General features: G+C 37.8%; 1 protein-coding gene across 4 annotated transcripts in view; it reads left to right on the plus strand.

Annotated features, from left to right (window-relative positions):
* The first annotated feature begins 1,972 nt into the window (after window positions 1-1,972).
* tsnare1 (T-SNARE Domain Containing 1) overlaps window positions 1,973-14,695 on the plus strand; it is a 201,243-nt gene continuing 188,520 nt past the window's right edge. For 3 of the 4 annotated variants that reach the window (XR_005130068.1, XM_017706803.2, XM_017706806.2), the window contains exon 1: window positions 1,973-2,045. The gene's annotated coding sequence lies outside the window, so the exon portion shown is untranslated. The other variant, XM_017706804.2, reaches the window with a different exon arrangement.

Genomic DNA, 14,695 nt, shown 5'->3' on the forward strand with positions numbered 1-14,695 from the left:
TCACCCTCTCTCTTTCTCTCTTAACCCACAGGAGCAGCCGGATGCTGACCCCGATACACACAGGCTAATGAAATATTAACAGCCAGTCTCTGCCCCCCCTTCCCCCAGCACAGGTCTGCAGCTTGTACAGCCCCTTCCACAGAGGTCACTCTGCATCCTCACAACTTTAAACACTAAACTTTGGCATTCAGCAGGCCTACTGTAGTATTAAGCCCAGCCCTTTACAGAAAAAGGCTTTCATGAATTGCTTCTGTCAATGAAGTTCCACTGGCTATTTAACCCAAGACTTGCTAAAACTGTGCATGTCATTAATTAAACAAGCCACTAATTAATCACGATTTTTTAAGGTAAGCTCTACGTCTTGTAAACATGCTTTCTAGTATTCTACATCCATGCTGCAGTGATCTTAAGAGTGTGATTTTTCAGTTTAACCCCTGACCATTTAAGGGCTTTATTACACACATCTATAACCTAAGAATAGCTCAGCTATGAAGTCTATGTAGTTATTGAATAATAAGCCTTAGTATATAATAAACCTTGGGCTTTAAGAGGTTAAAGGCTTGGGAAATCCACTTCTGATTTTTTATTTTCTAAGTGGGCTCTTCATTTTTTTTTCACTAACTGAATGCAGAAAGCTAAGATTACTGCTAGGATGCTTTATATCTTATTGCAACTGTGTAACTATGGCAACTGTCTTGAAATCATCATTACAGCTACGGTTCACTCAAATATAGAAAAGACCCGTTAGATGAGGTCAAGATAAAATTAGTGCCATGTCAACAGAGTAATAACTAACAATAATAAAAAGTTCAATTTATATAGCGCCTCTCACAAACCCAAGGGCACTTTACATCAAATATTAAAAAAAACAGTGATGAAAACAGTGAATCTAAAATTTACACTTTTTTAACCCTTTCAGCCAGAGAAAAGACACCAAACGTATGTAAAATATCTAGATAGCAAGTAGGTAGAGTACCTTAAAAAAAAGAAAGAAAAAAAGGGTAGATTTTAGATCCACTGTTCATCACGGTTTTGTTACACGACCATAAGATACGCGAATGCTCACTTGGCTGTATTTATTAGCCTATAGATCAGTGGTTAGGCTGTCAGTCAGGGTGGACATTACAGGGATTCCCAGTGGTTGAATGATATATTTGTGTAATGCTTGCTGGGTATTGTAGTGAGAGAACACTGTCAAATAAAACCATGAAAACAATATAAAATCATTGCGTCATATTTGGCTGAGAGACGGAACGGTGCACTGCAAAATGCTGCATAACATGACTGACAATGTGTTCAGCTCTATAGGCTGAAATGCCCTTTCTAGTCACTCATGGGGAAATGACGCAATCACGTTTATATATTTTCAGTGTGTGATGTTAATTTCAAGAAAAGCATATATAGACAGGCCAAAGAAGTTCTTAAATTAAGCTGAATTAACTACAGCTTACAATGATTAGAAAGCCAACCCTACAGCACTGCATAAGAGCATCTACGACGCATGCACGTATTCAACTGTAAAAAGAAGTGAACTAGCATTATAAATGATTACAGCTGATTTTTGAGTAGTTAACCCATCTGACCATCAAACAGCCCAACTCATAATGTAGCTCACAGAGCTGCACTGCTGAAGGGACCAAGCCACATTCACTCACCTGTTAGCTGAGAGGATCAGCCAATCACAGTAAGATATGCAAATTATTAAGGCAGACTGTCGTGGCTGATTGGTCCACTGAGGGCAGATTTTCGCTCATTTTTAAAGTATAATTAATGCTTTATAACTGATGGCTGACTGTCTCACTTTCCATAACTAGGGTGGTCAGAAAAGTGGCCATGAGCCATTCCAAGGTAGCGCTGGCCACCGCTGCCCACCCTTTGGCTACGTCTCTGCTCTCGTTGCGTGTCCTTTACTCATTTTTTACGTAAACTACATATCCCAGAAGCGCCCGGTCCTATCCAAGTCACATGACCAGGAAAGACGCGCAGGTGGTTGGTCATGTGACGTCAGCCTGGGCTGAATCTGGCTGCTGCTTTTGCGTCTTGAGGTGAGTGCTAAGGCTAAGTGCTGTTTCAAGGAAACACAGGTAATGTTTGAGAATCCTTTTGCCTGTTTTTCTCTCAGTAATCGCGCTGTTCTGGCTGCTGAGGCTGGCGCAGGCAGGAGGAGGGGAGTGGGGGATGATGGAGGAGGCGGAAGCAGGGAGAGGAGAGGGAGGAAAGGCCAGGGAGGATGATGCTCTCTCTCTCCATCAGTGCGCTGCTCTGCTGCTACAGCATCTCTGAACAGCACTGTGCGGTTTTTGTGTGCGTGCGCGGGTCTGGATAGCCAAATGTACGAGCCTGTATAAGAGTCTTTGTTCAGTCTGTACCGGCCTCAGGAGTGGAAGGCATGCCATGATGCTGATGTCGCTGAATGGGGGCCTTGGTGCTCAGCATCACTCACTCCGGTACTCACCATCCCTCACATGATCAGACACATACACCACAATCATGTGCTCACTGTGTCTGTCCAGTTAACTAAGCAGTGGCATTCAAATGAGTCTGGTGTGCTTAAACATTTTGCTGTCTTGCTGTCCTCGACAATGTGTAGGACCCAGTGTAGAGTTCTTATTAGGAGTGCAATCAAAACATATTTTGATTTCTGACTTTTATATCCCTTACAATAAGGAACAGAAGAACTGAAGCAACAGTAAAAGAAACTAAGATTTCTGTTGTCTTCTAATACGTGAATAAGTGGAGCTGATAAAATGGACAATGAGATGATCATAATGTTATGCCTGATCTATATATATATATATATATATATATATATATATATATACACCACTGGCAGCAAAGGAGCTCCAGAAAATTAAAGCATCTCTGGACTTTTTCACAGTTAAGTCTTTTTGTTTTTCTTTCTGGAATGTTCATCTAATGCCAGGCATATTTCAGTCTTACATGTGATGACTGTGGCCAAAAAGTTTTGGTCTTATCGGCCTGATTTGGTCTTATCTGACCGCAGCATCTGCTCCCAGTCAAAGCATCAAAAACATGGCCAATTTCAGATGCTTTAATTTGTTTCTGTGCCTTTTTTCTGAACGCTCTTGCAAATATCTTGTTGCTATGGAGATGGGAGGGACAGAATTTTTGTAAATGTAACTTTTGTAATTTCTTAAGCACAACATTTTTCTTTGCCACACTCAATGCTTTCCTGACAAAGCTGCCCCTGGACTGGTGGTTAAATGATTGCTTTGAGAATTGGTGTTTACTTGTGTGTTAGACGTATTCGTTTTTGGTGAAGATCTGTTCCTTTGAACTTTGCCATGGACAGCAAATTTGTATATTCGTTTCAGATGGAGTGATACCAGCCTGAGAGATATGAAAATGCTAAGGATTTTAAGGAGAGGAATATATATATATATATATATATATATATATATATATATATATTTTTTTTTTTTATTCCTCTGTGTATACAGTACTGTGCGAAGGTTTTAGGCATCTAAGCATTTTTTTAAAAGAATTTCTCAGCAGTGAGTTTATCCCAATATACATTAGAATAAAGTCATATTCATAATTCAAATAAACATAAACAATCAAAAGTAACCAGAATTTCTTGGGTCCATATTTTTCCTTGACACCTTCACAGCCACCACAGAGACTTGTTAATATCCTCAGTTACACCATGAGCGCAATTTACTGAAGCACTGATTGATCAAACCAGGAGCTGCTTTTTAACTACATATAATACTGTAATACTGGGCTTCCTCGAGGAGAGGTTTGAAAATGGTTAAACAAACACAATAACATCCAGAAAATCACTATTTATTATTTATATATGTATATAACCATTATTAATATCCTATAAATTTGTGTAAGACTTTTACACTATATATATATATATATATATATATGTGTGTGTGTGTGTGTGTGTGTGTGTGTGTGTGTGTGTACGTGTGCATGTATGGATGTATTGTATCATTCTAATGCTAAGGGAGAAGTTTGGATACATGTTTATATTTTATGTTATTTTTGCAGAGCAGGAAAAGTATGATTAACTCAAATTATACTTAATACTTAAAATATATATACTTAATATTATACTTAAAATATATATTCAAACATTTAATTATAGAATTGATTTAATTATATTAAATTATGAAAAGTATAAAGTATCTAGGTTAACAGATATTATTATTATTATTATTATTATTAATAATAATAACAATAACAATAATAGTAATACATGCATTGATTTATTTAGTAATTAAAGTAACTTTAAAGCACTCTATGCAGACCAACTAGATTAGATAGTCAGCACTGTTTTCCCCTTTTTTAACAAAGCACCTAATGGTTGGTGTCTGTCCTTGTAAGATTAACGTCTTCATTGTATATGAAACTATATTATTACAAGTAGCTCAGAAGATATCAAATGCTGTAGTTTTGAAAGAAAGAAATTCGTAATGTATTTGTTTGTTTACATTTACTCTTCTTCGAATTAGTATATTTACAAGCAGAAACATCTACATATTTGTGTGTCTGTGTGTCTGTAATTATTCCATACGCTCCATTAAAGCATTTGAGTATGTAAGATACAGTTGCAAGTACATCAGTCTGCATTTTATGATCTTTTTCTTAATTACACATTCTCTTGATTAGGTTGCAAAAACAAGTTGATACAATGCTTCTGTAATTATGATCCCACTTTTTCACATCTGAAAGAAAACAGTACATCATTAAAACTAATTTTCTTGACAATCTAAAAATGATGTTGAGCTTGTGATTCATGTGAAATTGGATTGTAATGACTTGATTGCATAAGTGAGTTCCTTGAAATCTCTGTAATTGGACAGCATTGTGGAGCAGGCCGCAGAAGAGAAGTGAGGCTAGGATTTAATTTGTGGACCAGTTGCAGATGAGAGGCCTAACCGATCCAGATAACAAGCCTGGAGGTCTGGAAACGTCTGAATAATGGGTGGACAGGGCTTTAGACCTAATTAAACTAATCAGCACTCAGAGTGATAGGGGATAAGGTCTGAAACAAGTGTATGACACTCTGCTTTGGCAGGAAATGCTTAGAGGGCTTCTTCAGTAAGACCCTGCTGGCAAAGAGAGCTCATGACTAGACAGTACTGATTCATGTTTGTGATTGTTTACACTGCTGCCTGAAAATGAGTGTCGGGCAAAGGCCCAAAAAGCAAGATGACTGGCCGTAAGCCGAGAACATCTATCAATCGAGCTCAAAGGCAGAAACTGCTGCCTGGTTTACAGGAGGGTCTTTGCTTTTATTCAGATGAAATGACTGCTTTGTGATTTGTTTGTTGAAGCTGCAATTTAGGTCAAGATAGCTGCCCTCCAGCACATCACATTTTCTGTTTTGCGCCATTTTCATTTCGCCAGTCTTCGCTGAAACACTTACATGCACACAAGTAGAATGAACTTGCAGAACACAAAGGACGTTTATCAAGTTGCTGCGGTTTGTATTTTGAGCAGTTTCTAAACATTTGTGAGTGTCATCAAATAGAATCAGCAGCTCCTTTGCAGCACAGCTTTAAGCAGAATACATGCCTGAAATATCTCAAAACACCTGTTGCGTTTTCCATGTGGCTGAAATACAGAGCAGCATTACACTCTTTGTGATATTATAATTAGTCACGTTTATTTGACAGGTATTATTAGGCAAGTGGTGAGTCAAATGTGCAAATCTCATTAGTGCTCATTAAGTAGTGCTTTGACACAATGTATGATAAGGGTGTAATTATTTCAAAACAGTATTGAAAAAAAAAACAGGTCGAAACAATGCATTGAACTCAATGTGCTAAGATATGCTGCATCACAGATGTGCTGAGGGTCTTGCATTTGCATTTGTTTTCTTTGTGGAAACCAAAATCAGTGGACACATATAGGAGGGTAGGTGGTCTCCAGCCTTGCACCAGGTTTTGTGTAGGTTTGAAGGTTTAAGTTTGGCCGTAAAGTCTTTACTAAGTCCTTAGTGATCACTAGTTAGTTTGAAACTTTTAGTTCCTAAATTTGGTTGCACTGCAAATCTGTAAGTTGCGTCTTTACTAGTAACAACTAACTAATGTGCACGTTGCTTCAACGTGATGGTAACATGTTCAGAACCAATCTGTAAACTTGCTGCCATGGAAGCGCATCTGCAAATGCTTTTGACTTTTTTTAATGGAAAAAATATCCACCATGGAAGAGAACGATGCGTACAAGCTAAACTGAATAAAGCTAGTCGTCTACAGCCACTGTCTGTTTGTTCTTCAATATTTCCCTGAGAAATCAAATGCGCAGCTTTTTAAACAACGGTTTCTGGATAACCGACAGAGCAGCAGATCAGTTGAGCTGATTGGGCAGCTGTGGAGTCTCGGTGAGCTGGAGCTGTGGCTGTTTAGCTTCATGTTCTGAGTTTAAACCAGGGTGATGATTAGAGCTGTAAGTAAAATCAGTGTGTAGTGTTTTAGAATTTAGAGCTTAATTAACCAAAAAAAGTAATCTGTTTTTGTGCTATCTACATGGTTTCTGATGGTTCCCTCAACACTTACACCTGCTAAGGGGGAGGTGTAAACATTTAGTAACTGCTAAGCTCAGTGTTCAAACCAGTTTGTGTGGTGCATCCCGTTCTGATTTAGTAATGCATGAACCTGAACTTTTGAACGATTGGACTTATGCACAGCTGTCGCATCTGGCCACTGGTCCTGTAGAGCTTCCTTCCTGCAGAGTTTAGTTCCAACCTGTATCCAGTAAGCTGCCCACCCCTTACTCTAAGACAGGTGATCCAGCCAATCAGGGACTTGGGAAGAGGTTAATAAGCTGGAGCCAGTGTGGCAAATTGTGGTTGGAAGTAGGCTTTGTGGGAAAGTAGCTCTCCAGGACCAGACTGGAGACCACCAGGCTAGGATGTATCCTGTGAAAGTGGATAGGTGGATAGGGGAGAAGAGGGACTTATGCTGTACACACACCCACACGCAAATCACTTTTCTTTTTTTTTCTTTTTTTTTTACGTCTGTTATGAATTCTTGAGGTTTTACTTGACTTTTAAAGAGCTGGAGCAGGAAAAGTTTATTTGAGACCTGTTGTTTTGTTTGTAGTGTTGCTGTGACATGCCATGGGTACTGTCATATGCTTAAAATGGAAAATCCTAAACAGACCAGCCCCCAAGACAAAGTAAACATGAACTTAAGGAGCATTTTAGACTAGAAGTGGTAACTGTGTCACTTGCAGCACTCTCCAATGTTGATCACTGTAGCCTTTTATACCAGGAGAAGAGCTGCTGTACAAACTAAATTCCAAAAATGGAAATGTCCACTTTACGATCCACATGTCATATGATGTGCGCACAAATTGTTACTTTACAGTTGTTATTGTTTTCACTCTTTTGTTGTACTCTGTTGGACTCTGACGGGTGACATGGGGAATGATCAGCTCGTAAAGGTGTGGGAGAAGAGCAAATTTAGCAAATGTGGGAAAGATACAGCAAATAGTGAAGTATTATTTTAGATGCCAACCTACGTCGTTACAGGCAAAGTGTAACAATGGAGTTGAAGATATTAAAACGGGAGAAGAGGTTTTGGTGTGAAAGTAGAGGAGGCGGTGGATAGGGCAAGATGGAGGCAGATGATCCGCTGTGGCGACCCCTAAAGGGAGCAGCAAGAAGAAGAAGAAGAAGAAGAAGAAGAAGAAGAAGAAGAAGAAGAAGAAGAAGAAGAAGAAGAAGAAGAAGAAGAAGAAGAAGAAGAAGAAGAAGAAGAAGAAGAGGTTGTTAAAGAGGATGATGACCAACAGGTTCCGTTACAGGTGAACTGAAGACGCTACCAGAGTGATCGATAGGATTAACACTGTCTCATAGTGTTTACTTTTATGAAGTTAAGGAATGTTGTGCCACCTATGAACTTTGAAGGGTTTATAAAATTAACAATAATAACATTATTATTATTATAAGGTGATGTTATATATCATCATCCTCTAAATAGTAGAAACTGTGATATAAACTGTGGCATTTTGTATCGAATATTACATCACAGAATCAAGACACCTTTGACCCAGGGCTGTAGTCAAGGCCTGCCATCAGAGGCAACCAGGGACAAGATATGAAGTGGGGCAATATTTATAATTATTGTGATAAATTACATCATAATATGTCACAATGCACATTTCGGAGCATATCGTGGATACTGCCTGACCAACAGCATGTTTCATTACAAACAGAACACAATTACTTTTATTCTATTTATTACAGCATTGTGTACAAAACATTAAATAAAATAATTTATATGAATATATATTTATAGTTTCTGGTAGGAATTTTTAAAAACTTGGCAGATATAACCTAGTGAAGCATCGTGATATTACGTATTTCTAATAACCTAATGGTATATTGGCATATTAATAATATTGGCATCCTCTAAGAAGCTCTATGAAGCAAAAAGAAGTTTAAACTCATTTGTGAGGCAAATATAAATGTGGTTATATAACACATCACCCACACTTCCTCCCAGCAGCTGTTCCTGTGACTCCTTATTTTTACTTACAGGTGCAATATCCCTTAATGCAGTCACCTTGACCAGCACATCTGAGATATCCATATGGTTTGATTGTATTCAGCTCGGTTTCGCTGCTCCGTTGTGATTGGAGGGACCCATTGATTGTATCAGATTGGTTGAGTAATTGATTGTAACTGGTTATTAACCTCTGAGAACTTTGTGGCCGTCGCGGCTCTATGTGAGAGCAGGCCTTAATCACTCACAAATGGCAGCCACTAATGAAATTAGTTCCTGGTTCTGCACCGCAACTTTATTTGTTCAAGGAAGCCTTGACAAGGGCATCCAGTGCTGGAAGTTTACTTTGCTGAGAAATGATTTTCACCCCAGAAATTCTCAATAATATTACACTGAATTTAGAGCGAAGAAATAACATGTTGAGTTTGCAATGTAAATGTGTGCAGTTCCACCTCAGAGAAACGTATTACGTATTATATTTCAGTTTGACTTTAATTCTGTTAATATAGTTGTGTAATATAGTTTATTCATGTGGAACTGATTGTTTACATTATTATTTACAGTCATTTTAATTAATTTGTAGCTACGGTCTGCTTGAATAACTCTAGCACAAATCTAACTCGGCACTGTGTTTTTAGTCTGCGTTGTTATATTTTGTTACTACCGTGCAACCTGCATTGAATGAATGTGAGTGAGAGAAAGTTATGAGGGGCTTAAAAGGATTTGACTGAAAAATACACACCCAGCACTGCATTAATGTCTTTTCTCAATGCCTAAACATCCCAGTGTTGAAAGCAGAATTCCATCCATTACTGGATAATGTAATAGTTGAGATGTCAAATGTGATGTAGAGAAATGTACTGACTCATCGGCTCCGAAGTGGTGATGATAGGCCGCTAATGATAGTGATTAAATTAGAAATGCAGTGATTCTGATATTTGGGTTCTTTAGTCATACTCATTAAAATAATGTGGAATGACAGCTTTTAGTTCCAGTGCACAGTGTGGCAAAAGTTAATGAAGTTGATGCAGCTCAGTTTCTCAGCATGTTTGCTCAGTACTCTGGTGCACAGTGTGTTATTTTGAATGAAACAGCTTTATTGATGATTGTCCTTACACAGAGCTGTCTGTAGGGGCTGGGTCTCACATAGCATGTCAATGAGACATAGTATTTTCATACAGTGTGAGCATATAAATTGTAGGCTTTTTCTGTACATAATGATCTATTCAGATGTACAGTGTGAATCACCAAACAACAAGATGTATAAATTCACACAGTGTATGCCTGGCTTCTGAGGACATTCAACTACAGCTCAACCAACTAACCACCAAAAAGGAACATGACGTAAAACTCGACAAGTGAGCTTCTCTGATGCATTATATGAATGTGATTGGTACTGTTTTTGAATAAGATAAATGAGGAGTGGGGATCAAAACTATGAAATTTACTTATAGCTGTATATAAGTGCTTCTCTGACGAATAATTCTTCTTGATCTAAGGTATCAATGTAGCATAGCTAGCTAATGCATGTCATTTAAATCAGCTGTGTTTTAATGATTAAATTGTTAAGGAACATTACACTTATTTAGACTATCATCTGTCTGATGCTAAGTATTATTACTTATTATGGTATCGATATCAGCAAGTACCAAAAAAATATGTACTCATACGGAAAAAAAAAGGTATTAAAGTGGTGCTTTAATTGCTTTTTTGGGGGGACTATTTTGTTTTACAACAATCTTTATGGAATTAAAAACGAAAAGAAAAAAAAAACAATTTAGTCCAAACATTCTATCATAAAAATGTCTATGATATCATATAATGTATCCGTAACTGTTTTGTGTGATAATGTTCAGTGAGGTAGCTTCATAGGCGTTAAAACCCCAGTCAACATGGTTTCATATGTTTAGAGTTTTGTTTTAATAGTGAAGATATGCCATGGAAAAAAACTGTGATAGCAGTGTTATAATTAAGAAAAATAAATACATCTATGTAAATTAATAGCAGATAAATGCTTCAAAAATTCTGAGCTGCTGCCTCCTCATAACTGTGTGGACGTGTCAGATTGCATAGTGATTGACAGTGGGGTCTCCCTGGCAATGTAAACAGCCCAACACCAAAGGCAGTGATGATCGACACTGCCAACAATGCTAGATGAGCACATACAGCAGGCAGGACTCGTGTGGTTGAGGCCTACATGTTTATTCTTTAAGAGCCCCCCTGCAGGAAACTAGACCACTTGTATAGTACAATTGTGGTGAAACACTATGAGCCTGGATGTTATCATATTTTATTCCATCAGTTATCTCATTCTTGTAAATGAAGTAGGAACCTGAGGAACGTGAGTAGTTGATATATACATATTGCTAACTCTGATTGGTACTTTGACAGATCAGACATCACTTAGTTTAAGTTTAGTCAAATCTAAGTTTAAGCCCACTCAAATTGAAGGGAAGGTCAGAAAGATTAATATCAAAAATCTTTTGATAGTAAAGAGTAACAACATTCTTTCTGCTGTAGACAATAGAAAAATGAGTAGACAGGGGCTCTTCAGACATCATCACTGCCATTGGTGTTGGGCTGTTTACATTGCCAGGGAGACCCCACTGTCAATCCCTATGCAATCTGACACATCCACACAGTTATGAGGAGGCAGCAGCTCAGAATTTTGGAAGCATTTATCTACTATTAATTTACATAGATGTATTTATATTTCTTAATTATAACACTGCTAACCACTGTGAACAAAAACTTATGAGTCAGTTTCTCATAAATGAAGCATTTCACATCGAGTCATGCCGTGTTTTCATTTTAACAATGTAATTATGCTTCCATTAAAAAAAAAAAAAAAAAATATATATATATATATATATATATATATATATATATATATATATATATATATATATATATATATATATATATATATGTATTTTTTGCTGATTCTATTTATGTATTATATACACCTATATTCAATTCAATTTCACTTTATTGTCATTATACAATACAGGGTAGTACAGTATAATGAAAGACTATCGGGCTACTTCTCCAGTGCAGTAATACAAGATAACCAGCAAACAGTGCAAAGACAAAAGACAGTAAAAAACAAGACAAAATGTGCATAGGCAAAGATTATAACAGGTATATTGGACGTATAGACAGTATGTGCATAGTCATATATTCAAGTGTATCAGATATATAGACAGAATATATATATATATATACACAGTACTGTGTGTGTATCGATGGAGTTCCCCTTTAGGAGTTGTATGTTCAGGATGGCTACTTTCTCAATCATTGCTAAAAGTCAAATGTATAATATTGTTGTTAGAAGTCAGAAATGGAAGGCCAAAAAAATTTACTCATGAAGTTTATTGATTATATCAACCAATGTCTACACTCTCAGAAAATAAAGTATGACACTATCACTGGTGCAGTACCCCTCTTGTCATTGGGGTGGTACCTCAAGGATACATCTTACTACCTTGAGTCAGGGACCATGATTGTACCATAATCTATAGAAGTTATATTTTCTAAGTAGTATTGTTTCCACACACCCCATCTCGTCTCCAGGCTTTTTATTTTTTGGTTCTGCTTTAATACGTTAGGCTGTGAGAATGTACAAATATTTACTTTTCACCTGGGAAAACCTATTTAAGGTACACAATTGGACCCTAAAACCAAAGTTGTACCTTTGAGGGTACATTTACATTGTTTGTACCTTGATAAACAAGAAATGTACCTGCAGCATACCTTTATTTCTAGCAGTGTAATTTCATGTTTCAATAGGCTTGAATAATTGAGTGATCTGTGCTCAGACTAGCCAGCGATGTAAGATTGTGGACTGAAGTATTTTTAGGAGTTGGGCTCACTGCGCCTGTCACACAAGGTAACATAATGATTACTTTGCACAGATGTTTATGAACCTGTTCACCATCTTGACTACATAATGGCTTTACTCTTCCTATAGTAGGAATAAATGCGTGGTTGAAGCTCTGTTGTTTAACCAGGTTCTCTCTACATCCAAAAAGAATATCAAAGTAATCATTTATGGAAAATATTCAGTCTTTCATTCAGGATAATGGAGATTATAGATTAGATTAGATTATTGTATAGACTGACATGTAACCTGTTTGATGATAATACTGCCTGGTTTTTAATAAGCACTATAGGCAGAATGGGTTGCACTGTAATGGATGAATATGGAAATGTATTTCATGCGTTGTCTATGGAGCACAGATGCTGCAGTGTTATTAATCCAGTGTCGGTTAATAATAAATGTACAGATAGATGTTCAGTACAGGTTAAGATGGGTAGTTCTTTAGGCTGAGAAGAATGCTGGTCCATTTGGGAGTGAAGGAGAACTTTCATCAGGCTCCTTTGAGGCAAGAGTTTAATCATGCAGTTTGAACAGTGCTAACAGGTGGATAAGCTTCCATGAGGCCTGGATCCTCAAGTTATAGGCAAGTTCTTTTTTATTTATTTATCTTTTTTTTATGGTATCACAGCAGGTTACATAAGTATGATGGTAGTTGAGTGCAGTGTTGAGCATGTCACTGCCATAAACATGATGTTTTAAATATATTTTTGAATGTTCCAACTAGGTGGCTGTATAGTCTGGGGCTTAGAATATACAAAACTCTAACCATATTATATAAGTGGTTCTAGAAATAAGCCTCTTGAATTAGTTATTAGTGTCTGATGTATGATTCCCCAATGTAAAGTTAAATTATTAATCATTTATTTTTTGACTAAAGACAATAAGAAATTGCCACAAAATACATTTTCCAACCCCATGCTGCTGTGGCATGGTTTGGGGGTATAGCCCATTGCCCACTGCGTTATTGTCACAGTCCTACATATTCCAGTGCCCTATTGTCATATAAAACCTTAAAAATAACAAGCTTACACTCATCTGGAAAAGTTTGGACACCCATGGTCAAATTACACGTTTTGTTGATTTTCTAAATGAAAATAAGTCAAGACCCCCTCTATAGAGAATACACTTAAATAAGCACAAATTTTAAGAGATATTTAAAAAAAAAAAAGATTGAATATAAAATGTGCTATAATGTTTCCAAGGGCAACATTTTGTTTTATTTTCCCCCCCAAAATGATGAAATTCAGCGCCTGATGGTTTGCCAGGACCTTCTCGGTGCCTGTCAATAGTCTTTCTCCATAGCCTCACCAAACTCCTCCCACACCCGAATTTTTCCCTCAGCAACCGCCGAAGCTGCGACGCGTCCTTCAGTACCCATGTTTTGCCTCCAGAGTCCCACAAGCCAACCAGGCCCGATAGGACTCTTTCTTCAGCTTGATGGCTTCCTTTACCCGAGGTGTCCACCAACGGGGCCGGTGTCACCGGCCTCCCTCGGTATGCGGTCGAAGCTCTGTCGGATGTGGGAGTTGAAGATCTTTCTGGTAGGTTCCTCTGCCAGACATTCCCAACAAACCCTCACAACACGTTTTGGTCTGCCAGGTCTGTCCGGTATTTTCACCCGCCATCTGATTCAACTCACCATTAGGTGGTGATCGGTTGACAGCTCCGCTCCTCTCTTCACCCGGGTGTCCAAAATGCATGGTCACAAATCCAATGACACAACTACGAAGTCAATCAGTGAACTGCGGCCTAAGGTGTCCTGATGCCATGTGCACTTATGCACGCCTTCCGCCCGAAGACTGCTGGGATAGGCTCCAGCACCCCCGCCGCGACCCTGACGGAGAAGCAGCTTAGAAGATGGATGGATGGATGGATGGATGGATGGATGGATGGATGTATCAATATCGAACAATATGAACTTTGTTTATCGCGATAACATTTTTGGCCATATCGCCCAGCTCTAGCTGCTAGTACAGTCACTGTCAGTCAAGATGATGTTTAGAGTTAACTGGGCCTGGCTTCTGTTACTTGTTAGCTATTGATTTTTGGTCAAACTGTCACTGAATGAGATTTTAAGTAAGAAATATATAAGTTAAATTGGTGATGCTGAGTATTTATCTTGATTGATGCACTTACACTGCCTTTAGAATTAATGCTTATACCAGTATAAAACCAATTTGTTTGATAAAATTTTCTTAATATTCCCAACTTCACATGTTTCTAATAATTCCTAGGAAGACAGGAAGCTGTAAATAGAAATTTTAGGCAGGCCCGGAGTGAAGAACAGAGCCAAAGAAGATCATAAAATGAGTGAAAAAGCTGTATAGCA

This window comes from Pygocentrus nattereri, chromosome 3, assembly GCF_015220715.1.
Source record: "Pygocentrus nattereri isolate fPygNat1 chromosome 3, fPygNat1.pri, whole genome shotgun sequence".
In the NCBI taxonomy this organism is placed as follows: Eukaryota; Metazoa; Chordata; class Actinopteri; order Characiformes; family Serrasalmidae; genus Pygocentrus; species Pygocentrus nattereri.